The sequence below is a fragment of the Trichosurus vulpecula genome, chromosome 6, assembly GCF_011100635.1.
Source record: "Trichosurus vulpecula isolate mTriVul1 chromosome 6, mTriVul1.pri, whole genome shotgun sequence".
NCBI classification, from domain to species: domain Eukaryota; kingdom Metazoa; phylum Chordata; class Mammalia; order Diprotodontia; family Phalangeridae; genus Trichosurus; species Trichosurus vulpecula.
The window spans coordinates 145,620,455-145,637,325 of record NC_050578.1 but is presented as its reverse complement, the minus strand read 5'-3'; the positions used below and the strand labels follow the sequence as shown (position 1 = coordinate 145,637,325).

Here is a 16,871-nt window from a genome sequence, read left to right as displayed (position 1 = left end):
GGTGACTTAACCAATATTTATCAGAGAAGTTTAGATGTCACAGAGTAGGTAGTAATGCTTTAACCATATATGTATTGTAAAGGCCACTAGAATCTCTTCCATCCTTGCCAAAAGGAGTGCTAACATTCTCTCCTTTCATACAACACACCCCCCCACTGATGCCATTGGCCTCTTTGAGAACAAAGGATAAACACCAACTTCTGTGAGTAGCAGTAGGAGCTGCCCCACCATGGACCCAACTGGAACCAGCCAGCCATTTGAGCAAAAGAGCTTTTTTTTTTTTCCTTCCTTCCTTCCTTCCTTCCTTCCTTCCTTTCTTCCTTCCTTTTTTTCTTTCTTTCTTTTTCTTTCTTTTCTTTTTCTTCCTCCCTTCCTCCCTCCCTTCCTTCCTGCCTTCCTTCTTTCCTCGCTTCCTTCTTTTTATTCCTTCCTTTCTTTCTTTTTTTTTCTCTCTTTGTAGGGTATCATAACTTTCCCTGTGGGGCTCTGCTGGAAGGAATGTAAATTTTGATCACTGAAACCTCACAAGATATCTTGGGGTTTTTGGACTAGATTTTTTTTTCTCAAGGACATGCCTTTAACCCACATCAGTCTGGCTCTCACTGATTGACCAGTAGGTCCTAGACTAAATCCCACTTGATCACTGTTTGGGGCCTGATTGGCTCAGAGTGAATATAAATAGCAGTTGTTTATGTTTGGCCAGAAACCCTGAGGTTCTTCCACTCCCACATCTATTTTTTTTAACTAGGTTAAAGAGGCCATCCTTTGCCTTAGATCTTTCCTAGCCTTGATCACTGAATGGGCATCACCTCAGTCAAATTGAGACCTATTAAAGACCTTAGCTTAAAAAGGTCCAGGTTTCCCACTGCATCTGGGGCCATCTCTAGTCATCCTAATCTATATTTTGCCACTGGACCAAGATGGCCCCAGAGGAGGAAGTGAGATTGGTGACTACACAGCCCTCACTCATTTAAATTCAATTCACTTGCATGTCATGGCATCACCTCCCTGACTTCATGGTCTTCTTCCAGAACAAAGGACAACAGCAACAACAAATATGCCAACAAATCTGTACTGCCTTTTTACTGAAAGAAATAGAATAAAAGATATCATGAAGGACCTATAACTGTGAAATGATTTGGCTAAACATGTAAGGAAACTGAAGGATAATAATATTTCAATATCATCCACAAATATATATTTAAAACCCAAAGAGATTCCTACAGCATATTGTATAGATTCTCCATGGAGGATTTATTGTACAACATAGATGTGAACCACCTAAGAAGAAAAAGATGAGCTGCAATCTATACTGATGAATGGAATATCCAGAGCAAAACAAAATGAAGGATCCACAGAAGTTTTGAAGTTTAAAAATGAGTTTTGAAGACAGAATTGCAACTACCACCATCATCATTTCATGTACATATGAGAAATAAAATACATTGGAACCCAATGAAACATTTTAACTTAAAGAAACCCATATGTAAAAAAATGAAAATATATTATCTCCTGAAAATATATCATCATGAAAGTGCTATCACTTTGAATGAAAGAATATATATCCCTTCATATACTTACTATATCCTCTCAATTAAAATTTGAAATATTGACAATATTTCAAGATTCAAAAATACTGTCATATTACCTTTCATTCTGATTACTTCATTTGAAAATCTTATTTTTTTCTTGTTTCAAAGTAAAATTTTGTAAGTACACAAAATATATTCAAATGAGGTTTTTTAATGTCCCCAAATGCTGAAATCAATGTATATTTATAACTGAAAAATCCAATCTAGACTAATGTTTTTTGAAACTCAGGCGAACATGAAATGTCTTCAAGTGAATGTAGTCTACTTTTTATTATAGTCGTTATTTAAAGCATTCCTCTTCTGGCTTTCTTTGTGTTCACGAAAATTATATAGTGTCCCTTTCAGTTTCAATTACAGTCACAGTGTGAATAAATCATTGGTGTGGTATATGTCTAAAATACTCCAATACTTTACATATCCAGAAATCTAAGTAACTACATTGCCAAGGAAGATAACAACATTCTATGCATAAATACATGGTTCCGTATCTTTCAGATAGGGACCCCTGGCCACAAGTGTATAGTTCGAAAGTTTACAGATTCTTATGTACACCAATCACTGTCATTTCGATATATATTTAACTCTAATGTTCATATTTGTATTTTTATTTTAAATGCATGAAGATGTTATTGTGATTAAGAAAATGAAAGTAAATGAGACTCCAGAGGAGCAGAGCCAAGATGGTGGCTGGAAAGCCTGGACTTGCTTAAACTCTACCCCAAATCCCTCCAAACAACTGTAAAAAAGGGCTCTGAACAAATTCTATAGCTGAGGAAACCACAAAATAGCAGAGGGAAACAGGTCTCCAGCCCAGGAGAGCCTGGATGGTCCCCAAGAAGGGTCTATCATGCAATGCTGAGAGCAGAGCACAGCCCAGAATGAGCTGCTTGGGGACAGACCAGACCAGGAATCAGCCAGCCAGGACAGACATTAGGGCCATGAATCATGGCAGTTACCAGGCTTCTCAACCCACAAATGCCAAAGAACAGGTTAGTGGGAAACTGTGGGATCAAGTTCAGAGTAGTCCAGCCACCAGCCCTGGGGGTAGTGGAAGTTTTGCAGCAGTGGTGGTGGCAGCAGCAGGAAGCTCCTGAGGCTGCTTCCAGAGCTCCAGCATCAGCTGTTCCCTGAGTCCCTGGCTCACATGGTGGGAGGAATCTAGCAGTGGATCAGAGCAGAAGTGCAAGAAGAAAATACTACATTAAAAATTAGATTGGAGCAAGTGGAGGCAAGTGACTTTATAAGAAATCAAGATATTATAAAACAGAACCAAAGGAATGAGAAAGTGGAAGACAATGTGAAATATCTCATTAGAAAAACCACTGACCTGGAAAATAGATCCAGGAGAGAGAATTTAAAAATTATTGGACTACCTGAAAGCCATGATCAAAAAAAGCCTAGATATCACCTTTCAAGAAATTATCATGGATAACTGCTCTGATATTCTAGAGCCTGAGGGTAAAATAGAAATTGAAAGAATCCAACTATCACCTCCTGAAAAAAGATCCCAAAAAGAAAACTCCTAGGAATATTGTTGGCAAATTCCAGAGCTCCCAGATTAATGAGAAAATATTGCAAGCACCCAGAAAGGAACAATTTGTATATTATAGTAACACAATCAGGAAAACACAAGATCTAGCAGCTTCTATATTAAGGGATCAAAGGGTTTGGAATATGATATTCTAGAGATCAATGGAGCTAAGATTAAAACCAAGAATCACCTACCAGCAAAACTGAGTATCATGCTCCAAGGCAAAGTATTGATTTTCAATAAAATAAAGGACTTTCAAGCTTTCTCAGTGAAAAGACCAGAGCTGAATAGAAAATTTGACTTTCAAACACAAGAATCAAGAGAAGCATGAGAAGGTAAACAAGAAAGAGAAATCACAAGGGACCTACTAAAGTTGAACTGTTTTGTTTACATTCCTACATGGAAAGATAATGTGTATGATTCATGAGACCTCAGTATTAGGGTAGCTGAAGGGAATATACATACACATATGTACATATACATAAGTATGTGTGTATATATATATATATATATATATATATATATATATATATATATATATATATATACACTTATAGACAGAGGGCACAGGGTGAGTTCAAAATGAAGTGACGATATCTAAAAAAATTAAAACAAATTAAGGGATGAGAGAGGAATATATTGAGAGAGGGAGAAGGGGAGAGATAGAATGGGGGTAAATTGTCTTGCATAAAAGTGGCAAGAAAAAGCAGCTCTGCAGGAAGGGAAGAGGGGGCAGGTGAGGGGGAATGAGTGAATCTTACTCTCATCGGATTTGACCTGAGGAGCTAATAACATACACACTCAGTTGGGTATCTTACCCCACAGGAAAGAAGGAAGAAGAAGATAAAAAAGGGGGATGATAGAAGAGAGGGCAGACAGGAGGAGGAGGTAATCAAAAACATAAACACTCAATTGGTTCCCCAAGAATGTAACGGGAATGGGATAAAAAAGGGAGGGTGATAAAAGGGAGGGCAAATGGGGGAGGAGGTAATAAAAAGCAAACACTTTTGAGAAGGAACAGCGTCAAGTGAGAAAATTGAATAAAGGGGGACAGGATAGGATGGAAGGAAATATAGTTAGCCTTTCACAACATGAGCACGGTGGAAGTGTTTTACATAATGATACACATGTGATCTATGTTGAATTGTTTGCCTTCCTAGGGAAGAGGGGAGCGAATTCAGAACTCAAAGTTTTAAAAGCAGATGTTTAAAAAAATTCATTTTTTTTTTATTTTGCATGAAGCTGGGAAACACAGTATATACAGAATGGGGCACAGAAATCTATCTTGCCCTGCAAGAAAGTAAGGGTAAAGGGGATTTTGGGGGGCAGTGGCATGACAGAAGGTAGGGCTGACTGGGGAATGAGGCAATCAGAATATATGCCATCCTCGAATGGGGGTGGGGTAGAAATGGGGAGAAAAATTGTAACTTGAAATTTTGTGGGAATCAATGTTGACCACTAATCAAACTGGCTACTTGATATTCTGGATATTTCTAAAGACTAAAAAGAGTACAATTATGATTTTGGTTGTTCCTAAAAAAAATAGAAATTTTGCTGGACTAATAAACAATCTGAAAGTCCAGGAAAGTGGTTTATCCATTGCATATAGCATTTGTTCTTGTATGTGCCTTTCTGCCTCCCACTGCTTTGAAGGGGAGAAAAAAACAATAGTGATGGAGATACTGGGAAGGCCTAAACCCAGAGAGTACTTGGCAATTTTCTGAAATGGAACAAATGAAACAATACTCATTAATCTTTTCTGTAATAGACTCCTTTGCTAGTATAAAAAAGCCTGTGTTTTCATAATAATGTTTTGGCTTAAAAAAACATTAAACACATAGAAACTGATGAATATACACTCAAATAACAATACCAAACTTGACACACTATTTGGGAACAGCAGTCATTTTAAAAGTTGTGTGGTTCATATTGGCACCAACTATGTCATTATGATATCAAATGGTATTAGTGATGATAAAATATATTCAAATTAAAAAAAATAATTATGAATGGATGTTTAAAAAAGTCACTGGCTATAAATGGATGTTGACTTGGGACAGTTTTACAATTTGAAGTTAAGCAGGGTATTACATGGACTTCTTGGCCATAAGTCAAACTCTTTTTTTTCCCACATCATATTTATTAATTTATTTTTAGTTATCAACATGGAAACCAAATAATTTAATTCTAAAGAATGAATGTGCCAAAGAACAAATCATAGAAACAATTAATAACTTCATTCAAGAGAATGACAGTAATGAGACAACATAACATAACTTACGGAATGCAGCAAAAGCAGTTCTTGGGGGAAGTTTTAAAGCACTAAATATTCACATGAATAAAATAGATAAAATGTAGATCAATGAATTGAGCATGCAACTAAGAAAGCTAGAAAAAGAACAAATTGAAAATCTCCAATTAAACACCAAATTAGAAATGCTGAAAATAAAAGGAGATATTAATAAAATTGAAATCAAAGAGAACTATTAAATTAACAAATAAAAACAAAAGCTAGTTTTATGGAAAAAAAATTAAAATTGATAAATCTTTGGTCAATTTGTTTTAAAAAATGAAAGAAATGAAAGGACATGCTAGAGATGGTGGTTTAGCCACACCAGATATTAAACTGTACTACACAGCAGCAGTCATCAAAACTGCCTGGTACTGGTTAAGAAACAGGGGTATGGAGCAGTGGAATAGGATAGGTACACAAATAGGTGAAATCAACAAGTTTAGCAATCTACTCTTTGATAAACCCAAAGAGGCCAGCTTCTGGGCTAATAACTCACTATTTCACAAAAACTGTTGGGATAATTGGAAAATGGTAGGGCAAAAATTGGGCATAGACCAATATCTTACAACATATACCAAAATAAAGTCAAAATGGGTTCACGATTTAGGAGTAAAAGTTGATACTCTAAGTAATTTGGGAAAGCAAGGAATAGTTTACTTATCAGATTTGTGGAAAAGTAAAGAATTCATGACCCAACAAGAGTTAGAGAGCATTACAAAATGCAAAATGGATAATTTTGATTATGTCAAATTGAAAGGTTTTTGTATAAAAAGCCAATGCAACAAAGATTAGGAGGGAAGCAGAAACTTGGGAGAAAATCTTTATAACTAGTATCTCTTATAAAGGCCTAAACTCTAAAATATCCAGGGAACTGAGCCAAATCTATAGGAATACAAGTCATTCTGCAATTGAGAAATGGTCAAAGGATATGAACAGGCAGTTTTCAGAGGAAGAAATTAGAGATATCTATATGACAAAATGTTCTAAATCACTACTGATTAGAGAAATGCAAATCAAAACAACTCTTAGGTACCACATCTCTCCTGTCAGATTGGCTAAAATGGCAAAACAGGAAAATGATAAATGCTGGAGAGGATTTGGGAAAATAGGAACACTCTTACATTGTCAGTGGAGTTGTGAACTGATTCAGCCATTCTGGAGAGCAATTTGGAACTATGCCCAAAGGGCTATAAAAATATTCCTACACTTTGGCCAGGCAATATCAATTCTAGGGCTGTATCCCAAAGAGATCACACCAATGGGAAAAGGACCTGTAAGTATAAAAATATTTTTGGCAGCTCTTTTTGTAGTAGCATATAATTTGAAATCAAGGCAATGCCCTTCAATTGGGGAATGGCTGAATGTGTTGTGGTGTATGAATGTAATGGAATACTATTGTACTATAAGAAATGGGGAAGATACAGACTTAATAATAGCCTTGAAAAATCTAGAGTATATAATGTTGAGTGAGCAGAGCAGAACTAGGAGAACATTATATACAACCACAGATATATGGATTCTGTGATGGCTAATATTGATAGACTTCGCTCTTGTCAGCAATGCAAGGTTCAAAGACAACTGAACTATGGAGTCTGAATGCAAATTGAGGCAAACCGTTTGCTCTCCTTTTTCTTCTTTTATTTTTTTTTCTCTTTTTTTTTGTTTTTTTTTCCTTCTTTCTCATGATTCTTTCCTTTGGTCATAATTCTTCTTTACAACTTGACTATTGTGTAAATAAGTTCAATGTGAAGTTATATGTAGAGGATACATCTGATTCCATGCTGTCTTGAGGAGGGCGAGGGGGGAAGAAAATCTGGAACTCAAAATCATGCAGAACTGAGGGCTGTAAACAAAAAACAAAAAAAAATCCTTTTTTTTATTTTATTTTTTTTTCGTTTACAACAGACGGTTCTACATAATTTTGAGTTCCAGATTTTCTCCCCTCCCTCACCCCTCTCTCCCCAAGACGGCATGGAATCTCATATGACTACCATGTATAACTTCATATTGAATTAATTTATACACTAGTCAAGTTGCAGAGAAGAATTATGACCTATGGAATGAATCGTGAGAAAGAAGAAACAACCAAAAAAAACCCCAAAAACAAAAACAAAAGAGAAGAGAAAAAGGCGAGCATGAAGTGTGCCTCAACCTGCATTCAAACTTCATAGTTCTTTCTCTGGATGTAGATAGCATTCTCCATCATGAGTCCTTTGGAGTTGTCCTTGCACCTTGTGTTGCTGAGAAGAGCGAAGTCTGTCAGGGTTGGTCCTCACGGAATCCATATACTTGTGGTTGTGTAAAATGTTCTCCTGACTCTGCTCTGCTCACTCAGCATTATGTCGTGTAGGTTTTTCCAGGTTGTTATGAAATCCGTATCATCCCCTTTTCTTATAGTACAATAGTATTCCATCCCTTTGATTTCCAATTCTTGGCTACCACAAAAAGAGCCGCTATAAATATTTTTGTACATATGGGTCCTTTTCCCGCTTGTGTGATTTCTTTGGGATATAACCGTAGAAGTGGTATTGCTGGGTCAAAGGGTATGAACATTTTTATGGCCCTTTGGGTGTAGTTCCAAATTACTCTCCAAAATGGCTGGATCATTAAAAAATTAAATTAAATTAAATTATTAATTAAAAAATTCCAGAACTGAACAGAAAATTTGATATTCAAATAAAAGACTCAGGAGACTGGTAAAAAAAACGGTAAAAAGGAAAGAAAAAAAACATGCTATTCAATAAGTTTAAACTGTTTTTATCCCTACATGGGAAGATGATAGGTGTAACTCTTGAGAACTGTATCTTTATGACAACATTTAAAAGGGGTATACATATACAGAGGATAAGGTTAAAAGTTGAATTTGATGTGATGATAAAAAAATACTTAAGGGGTTAAAAAAAAGTTTTGTACATGGAGAAGAGAAAAGAAGAAGGCAGAAAAGGGTTAATTACATGAAGAAGTGCAAAGACACATTATGGTAGAGGTAAAGAAGTAAGGGAGGCCAAAGTGGTTTGAACCTTACTCTCATCAGATTTGGCTCAAAGAGGCAATAATGTACACACTCAGTTGGAAATCTTTCTTACTCTACAGAAAGCAGGAGGAGAAAGGGGCATGAAAAGTGAATAGTACTAATAGAAGGGATGGGAGATTGAGGGAGGTGGTGGTCAGAATCAAAACAGTAGTGAGGATGAAATGGAGAAAGAAGAGAGAAAAGCATAAACTGTGTGTGGGGCGGGGGATAGGATGGAGAAAAAGACAAAGTGAGTAATCTTAACTGTGAATATCAACGGGATGAACTCTCCCACAAAACAGAAGCAGATAGCAGAGTGGATTAAAAACCAGAATCCTACATTATGTTGTTTAAAAGAAACACATTTGAAGCAGAGGGATACATACAGAGTAAGGGTAAAAGGCTAGAAGAGAATATATTATGCTCCAGTTGAAGTTTAAAAAAACAGGGATGCCAATCCTGTTCTCAGACAAAACAAAAACAAAAAGAAAAGTAATTTAAAAAAATAAAGAAGGAAACTACATCCTACTAAAAGGTAGCATACTAATATTAATTCACTCACTCATAGTAATGCTAATATAAAAGACATGTGCAACAAGTTGTATAGCATCAAAATTCATACAGGAGAAGTTAAGTGAGAGGAAGAAATAGACAGCAAAATTACAGTACTAGGGGACTTCAAACTTCTCCTCTCAGAACTAGGTAAATCTAACCCCAAAATAAGAAACAAGTTAAGGAGGTGAATAGAATATTAGAAAAGTTAGATATGCTAGATCTCTGAAGAAAATTGAATTGGGATATAAAGTAATATATCTTATTTTTTCCCCAGTGGTACATGGCACCTATTCAAAAATTGACCAGGGAATATACTAGGGCAGAAAAACCACATAATTCAATGCAGAAAGGTAGGAATAATAAATGCATCCTTTTCAGATCAATAAAATTTACATATAACAAAGGGCCATTGAAGTAGAGACTAACAATTAATTAGAAACTAGATAATCTACTCTTAAAGAATGAGTGGCTCAAACAACAAAGCATAGAAACTATCAGTAACTTCATCCAAGAGAATGACAATAATGAGACAACATACCAAAACTTATGGAATTCAGGCAATGCAGTTCTTAGGGGAAATTTTAAATCTCTAAATGCTTACATGAATAAAATATAAAAAGAGCAGATCAATGAATTGGATGTGCAACTAAAAAGGCTAAAAAACAACAAATTAAAAATCCCCAGTTAAATTCCAAATTAGAAATTCTGAAAATCAAAAGAGAGATTAATAAAATTGAAATTAAGAAAACTATTGAACTAGTAAATAAAAATGAGTTGAATTTGTGAAAAAACAAAAGCAATAAAATAGATAAACCTTTGGCTAATTTGATTTACAAAAAAGACAGAAGAAAACCATATTAGCAGTATTAAAAATCAAAAGGGTGCATTTACCACCAATGAAGAGAAAATTAAAACAATAATTAAAAGCCATTTTGCCCAATTGTATGCCAATAAGTCTGACAATCTAAGTGAAATGGAGGAATATTTGTAAAAATATAAATGGCCCAGATTTATTGGAGAGGAACCAAAATACTTCAGTAACCCAATTTCAGAAAAGAGAAATTGAACATGCCATTGATGAACTCCCTAAGAAAAAAAATCTCCAGGGCCAGATGAATTTACAAGGAAATTCAACCAAACATTTAAAGAACAATTAATTCCAATACTACATAAACTGTTTGGAAAAATGGGCAATGAAGGAGTACTGCCAAATTCTTTTTAACAATACAAATATAAAGCTGATACCTAAATTGTAAAGAACCAAAACAGAAAAAGGAAATCATAGACCAATTTCCCTAATTAATATAGATACAAGAAAAAATTTAAATAAAATATTAGCAAAGAGATTACAGCAACTTATCACAAGCATAATACACTATGACCAGGTGGGATTTATACCCAGAATGCAGGGCTGTTTCAATATTAGGAAAACTATAGGCATAATTGACACATCAATAACAAAATTAACAGAAATCATATGATTATCTCAACGGAATCAGACAAAGCTTTTTAAAAAAAATATATAGCACCCATTTCTGTTCAAAACCACTAGAGAACATAGCAACAAATTGAGTTTTCCTTAAAATGATAAGTGGCATCTATCTAAATATGCATGTTTATTTATTCGTATAAATGAGCAAAACCAGGAGAACATTATACACCACAACAGCAATATTGTATGATTGTCAAGTTTGATAGACTTGGCTCTTCTCAGCAATACAATGACCTAAGACAGTTCCAAGATACACAATAGAAAATGCTATCCACATCGAAAGAAGGAACTATGGCGGACGAATGAAGTTTGAAACATACTATTTTCTTTCTTTTCTTTCTTGTGGTTTTCCCCTTTTTAATCTGATTTTTCTTTCACAACATCATTAATATGGAAATATGTTTAATATGATTGTACATGTGTAGCCTATATAAGATTGCTTGCCATCTTTAGTAGGAAGGAGGGAGAGTCGGAGAACAAAAATGGAACTCAAAATAATAAAAATGAATGCTGAAATCTATCTTTACAATAACCGGAAAAATATTAAAATAAAAAGAATATTTACTTTCCATTGTTATCATGAGGATCATATGAGACAGAATATGAGAAAGCACAATATAAATATCATCCATTAGTGTGCCAAGACAAATAGTAATTGACAATCTGAGGAATAAATGCAAAGTACTTGGGGAATATCAAAGTATCTTAGAAATTGTTTTGCCTTAAATTGAATACTCATTTAGTATTACATTCCAGTAGAAAATAAGTTCATATAGCAGTAAAGCAAAATTCATGACCTCAAAGAGGGCCATGGACATGACTGAGTGATTCAGAATTGTGAAGTATCAGGAATTCTCTAGGTAAAAGGCAGAGGAAGCATAAAATTTATTTAGACTCCAGAGGATCAAATCCCAGGACCAATGCCCCAAATTTGATATAGTAGCAATAATATTCCAAAACCAATTAGCCCACCTCACTGTTGTAACAATGAAATTATAACAAAATATCATAGAAAAGAACCAAGCCATACTATAGCCTCCCCCCACTCAATTCCCACTGTTAGGGCCTTCCTATAAAACATCACTCATGAATTCTAACTCTCTGCTCAGTACTCTCTCCTTCAGTTCAGCTGACTCTGAGTTTCTTGATCTCCACAACTCTGTCTTGTTCAGCCTTCTCTGCTCTGCAGTATCTCTCTCTCTCTGCTAGCTCTCCCTGCTGCCTCAATGTCTTCTCTATGTCTGCTTCTGAATCCTGCTTCTTGCTGCTCCCAGTTCTGCTGCTCCCAGTTCTGGGCTCTCTTTTTATACAATCCTAGCTGTCATCTGATTGACTAGAACTCAGCTCACATGCCTTTGGTTCTGGTCTTAGCAACTCCTCTTAGGGCCCTGAGGGTTTCACACCTCTCACAAACTAGCAAACTAGTTTGCTAACTAACAAAAGAGTGTAAGCCTGGGGTCTCACACCTAGTTAATGAAAGGGTATGAGCCTGTCTCTAATCAGGACTCCCTTTGTTGACCCTACCTGAGGCTTATTCAATGGCCCCTGAAAGATTTTTCACTTTCTGATTGGTGTTACATTCCCACATCTGATAAACCTCCCTAATCTCACTTGACATGAGGAATTCCTCTGACCTCTCAACCTTCTCCTCAGATGAGCTATCCCAGGCAACCTCTGATGTTCCTACTGTGAATTTTTGTTCATCTTGCAAGAAAAATTTCCTCATCCTGCAAAGCATTCATAAACCAGGTTACTCGTAAACCAAGGTTCTACTGTAGTAAAATCTAAATTACGCTGTTGCTGTTGTTTTCCTCGGTTCTGCCTATTTGACTTAGGCAAGTCACTTAGTGGCTCAGTGTTCATTTTCTCAGCAATAAAATGAAGACAGTTCTAAATCCATGTTCCAAAAAAAATTATGGTTCATTTTTTATTAAAAAGATATTCCATCATCATCTGAAATTATAATTGCAGGAAATGACAATTAATACTTAATACCTGACATATATATATGAATCTATATATATATGAATCATATATATATATGAATCTATATACATAGATATAGATAGGTAGATATTATGCTTTAAGGTTTACAAATCATTTTGTCTACAATATTTCATTTGAGCCTCGCAACAAGTCAAAGTAGTAGGATATCCAGGTATTATTATCTACCATAGTTCAGATTGGGAACCTAAAGCTCAGAGATTTAGTGACACATCCATGGTTGCATAACTAATGTGTGGGAAATTGGACTTGAATCTACTTCTTCCTGACTCCAAGTCTAGAATGCTATTATTTCACAGTATCATATGTTTAGATAGTTAAATGTAAATAGCAAACGAATGATAAGTAAAAAAATAAGGATGAAGATCATCAAAGATAAATTTATTAAAGTTAAAGGTATGAAAAAATGATTGGTGGTCTCACCAAAAAAAATTCACATCTTGAAGTTGTCTCTTAATTTCAGAGAACAACAAGAAAACATTAAGTGCAGATGCAAAATAAGTAACAAAAATGAAAATGTTCGCGAAGCATTTATTTATCAAACTTCAACATTTAGCTACTTGAGAATCTTGAAATTAGTTACCCAGAATCCTGAGGCTGAAACAGCTACCAACATCAATACAGAATATTATTTGTCTAGGAGCAAAATTCCTTCTCAGCATCCATTTTATACATTGGTCAGAGGAAGAAGAAAAGACTTGTTAGCATTTTCTTGCCCTTGAAGGTATTTTTGAAAACAAAGACAAAATGACCTTGCTGCCTCCCCTAGGTTGATGCTGAAAATCTTTAGAATGTCAGCAAGTGCAAGCAATAAGACTCATGTGCAGCAATCAGTCCGTAAAGACATTAGAGAGCCAATATGTGCTGTTCTACTTCTTAAAGCCTGAAGCTGGAGTATTGTATGTAAAGTCCCATTTCTATTATGCCTTATCTGAAAATTGGATATCGTCATGTGTCATATAAATTTTTAACTTAAGAAGCTAGAATGTCAATTTTAATCAGTTACATCTGGATATAATGCAGAATAGCCTTAAGCTGAGACCTTTCCAACATTGTGCTTCAACTTATAGAGATACAGATAAATCATAAGCTTGCTTCCTAGATCCCATAAGTTACTATGTAACCATGTCTGTGAAAAAGGCAGTGGAATGAAAATGAGGTCTTACAATGTGAGCATTTCTCCTGCTTTACCACGGATAATAGAAAACTGGTTAATTAAAATCATTAAATAGATTTTTTTGGATGACATTAACTTATCTTGCTAGTAAAAATAATTCAGGAAAATCTGGAATGAAAATGATGGAAAGAGTAGTGGTTTGTTATCAGTTCAATAAACATTATTTATTAGATGCTCTCTGTGGATACAAATAGAAAAATTAAGTAATGCCTACCTTCTGTGAATTTATATTTTATTAGGGGAAACAATATGTTCACAAATAAGTAGTATATACTCATATGTGTGTATACATATGTGTATATATACATATATATTTACTTACATAGATATCTTCTATATAGTGCTATATATAATATGCATGTGCCTATGTATGATATGCATCTGCATAGAGACACTTTACATGTATGTGTGCATGCAAAATAATATAGTTCATCCTCAACTTTCATGAGGAAAACATTCCTAGAAAAATGGTTCAAAAGGTAAAAAAAAAACATGAAATTTTATACATTCAATTTATGTGAAATAGTGGGCTAGGTTCCCACAGCCACATAAACCTATAATTTTTCACTAGACATATTTTAGAATACAGGTTTCTGCAAACAATTCTTTACAACAGAATATTAAGCCTGATAAATGCACTTTTCCTAACACAGAAAACATGAAACAACCCATACAATGTAGAACACAAAATAAAATTGGTAACATCTACAATATTTTTTCTTGCCAGTAATTCCCTAGAAATCTGTGACCTTTTGTTCTAATATCTCAATAAAATTGATTTCTGACACTATTCCCTTTTCATAATATAAAATATATATTTGGATGAATACTGTACAGCAAATAAAGTTATTAAAACTAAAGTATTTTTTAAACTGAACCTTTCTTTCCACCGTATTAGATGGTGGTGTGGAAGAACAGTACTGGATATTATGCTACCATATATCTCTTTATCTTGACCACCCCTTAAAACCAAGGAAGAGATTTATGGGAAATTAGTTAATACTATTGGAAGACACTGAGACTGGAGAGGTCTCAACATCACCTCTGCATTATGTTTTTCACAGCCAGTGAATAGTATTTGAGAGCAGGATGCATTGGCTTGAAATAATCTATCGGTGACATCTGATTCATGTGCCCTTTGAGATACTTAAGGATCTCAGACTATGGGGGCATAACAGAAGTTATTTCATGTTTAACCTTAAGGCTAAAATTGACGATGGGCTTGGCAGTTTCAACATCTCTAGCCAGCTGGTAGATTAGCTCGGTAGTGGTTGCAGACATTCTGGTGTGAAGTTTTTCTAACATTTATTTTCTTTCTAAACCACATCAGTGACTTTGTATGCTTGGATTTAGATCCAAAGGATTTGCATTATGCTCTGAGGGCATAATAGCAGCATAAAATTTGATTTGTAAAGGCAAACAGTAAAAATATGCAATAAAAGCACAGGGAGTTATTTACTGTACAACAACATGTACAGCAGTATGATAAACAAGGCCAAGGAACACCTAGTAGGAGACTGGCCTCTCCACAAACTTGTGAGTATGGTACCTTTCATTTTTTCCCCTCTACTATATATAATCACAAATGCCATGGCAGCAATTGCAAAAAATGAGAATAAGGTTGTGTTGGTAACCAAAAATGGGCTCCTTAGCATTTAATCAACAAGTGCCCTTGACTAGTTTGGCTTTTTCCCCTGAACTGAATGCTGTTTGTATGTTGGATTGGAGTAAGCTTGTCGGCCCCTTCACCTTGCTTCCCTTGCTTTAGCTGATCGAAAGAACCTGTGCTTTCCCAGTCAACCCCTTCACCTTGCTTAAGCAGATTGAAAGAACCTGTGCTTTCCCCGGCGTACCTTACACCCCCCGCAGAAGCCAGATGGTTAAAAACAGCTTCTGTTGGAGCCAGAGGCTGCTACAGCCACAGCCACAGCCGCAGCCACAGCTGAAGCAGGAGCTGCTGGTAGCAGAGCTGACCTACAGGAGGAAGCTGAACAAGGACTTGAGGCCAGTGGGTAATCTTTTTACCATAGAGGGGAAGCATGTATATGATTTTGCTGTACACCATCATGCTTCTCTGTGGCCTCCTGGTTACTCTTGTGAGGTGTACTTATTGGGCCTGGAAGTTTTTGATCAATATATCAAAATGGGGATGCTGGTTCATGGGTTGGTTACTGTGGAGCCTAAATATATTCTTTGATTCTTCTGCCTCCTACTTTGAGAGTTTCTTATATCCCACGGTTCCGAACCTTTAAGACATATATATGATCCTCTTTGAAATTATAAACTCTGCCCTCCTAATGGAAAGGTTGCTAATGAAGTCACCTTAATGGGTGAAGTAGCAAAGTTTAATGCAGGAATGTTGCGAATTGACTTGTGTATGTATGCACAGATGTAGGTATATGTGTGTGGATATACATATATGTATATATGTGTATACATGTATGTGTGATATTTATTTGTCTGTATATCTATACACACCTATCACAAAGTAAAGGGAAGGGTGAGACTATTAATAATGGGGTTGGTGCAGTCAGAAGGAAAGATATGATAGGAATTGGATCCTGAACTGAATCTTGAAGGGAGAAAAAAAATCTCAAAAGGGAAAGGTAAGGAAGATCATGCACTGGGGGCATGAAAGCATCTCCTTTATAATTCCTTACAATGCATTCCTATAACATTTTATTCATGATGGGAACCCCTTAATCTCTAGTTCTTTGCTACCACAAAAAGCTGCTATAAATATGGCTACATATGGGAAAAGCCTCTTTTGTGACTTCTTTGGGGGAATAAACCCCTAGCATAACTGCTATCGCTAAGTCAAAGACTATGTACAATTTAATAACTTTTTCATATTTCATTCCAAGTTGCTTTCCAGAATGGCTGAACCAGCTTACAGGTTTACCAAGAATACCTTAATATTATTGTTTTCCCATTGCTGCTACAACATTCATTTGTAATTTTGATTAACTTTGCCAATCTGATGAGTATGGAGTAGAACATTAAAGTTGCTAAAATTTATACTTCTTTAATAATTAATAATAGCATTTTATATCAATATTATTTGGATTTCTTTCCCAGAAAAAATTATGTTTATATCTTTTAACTATCAATTCAAGAATGTCTCTTATTATAAATTTCAATTAGATCACTATAGATCCATGAAGTGAGACCTTCACCAGAGCAATTTGCTGAAAAGGTACTTTTTTCACTATTA

The 16,871-nt window shown here is 35.3% G+C and overlaps 1 non-coding gene across 1 annotated transcript; it reads right to left on the bottom strand.

The window, feature by feature from the left end:
- Nucleotides 1–22: 22 nt before the first annotated feature.
- Nucleotides 23–146, bottom strand: LOC118855593. Its single transcript, XR_005010766.1, has one exon. It is a non-coding gene; the product is annotated as a U6atac minor spliceosomal RNA (small nuclear RNA).
- Between the last annotated feature and the right edge of the window lie 16,725 nt (nt 147–16,871).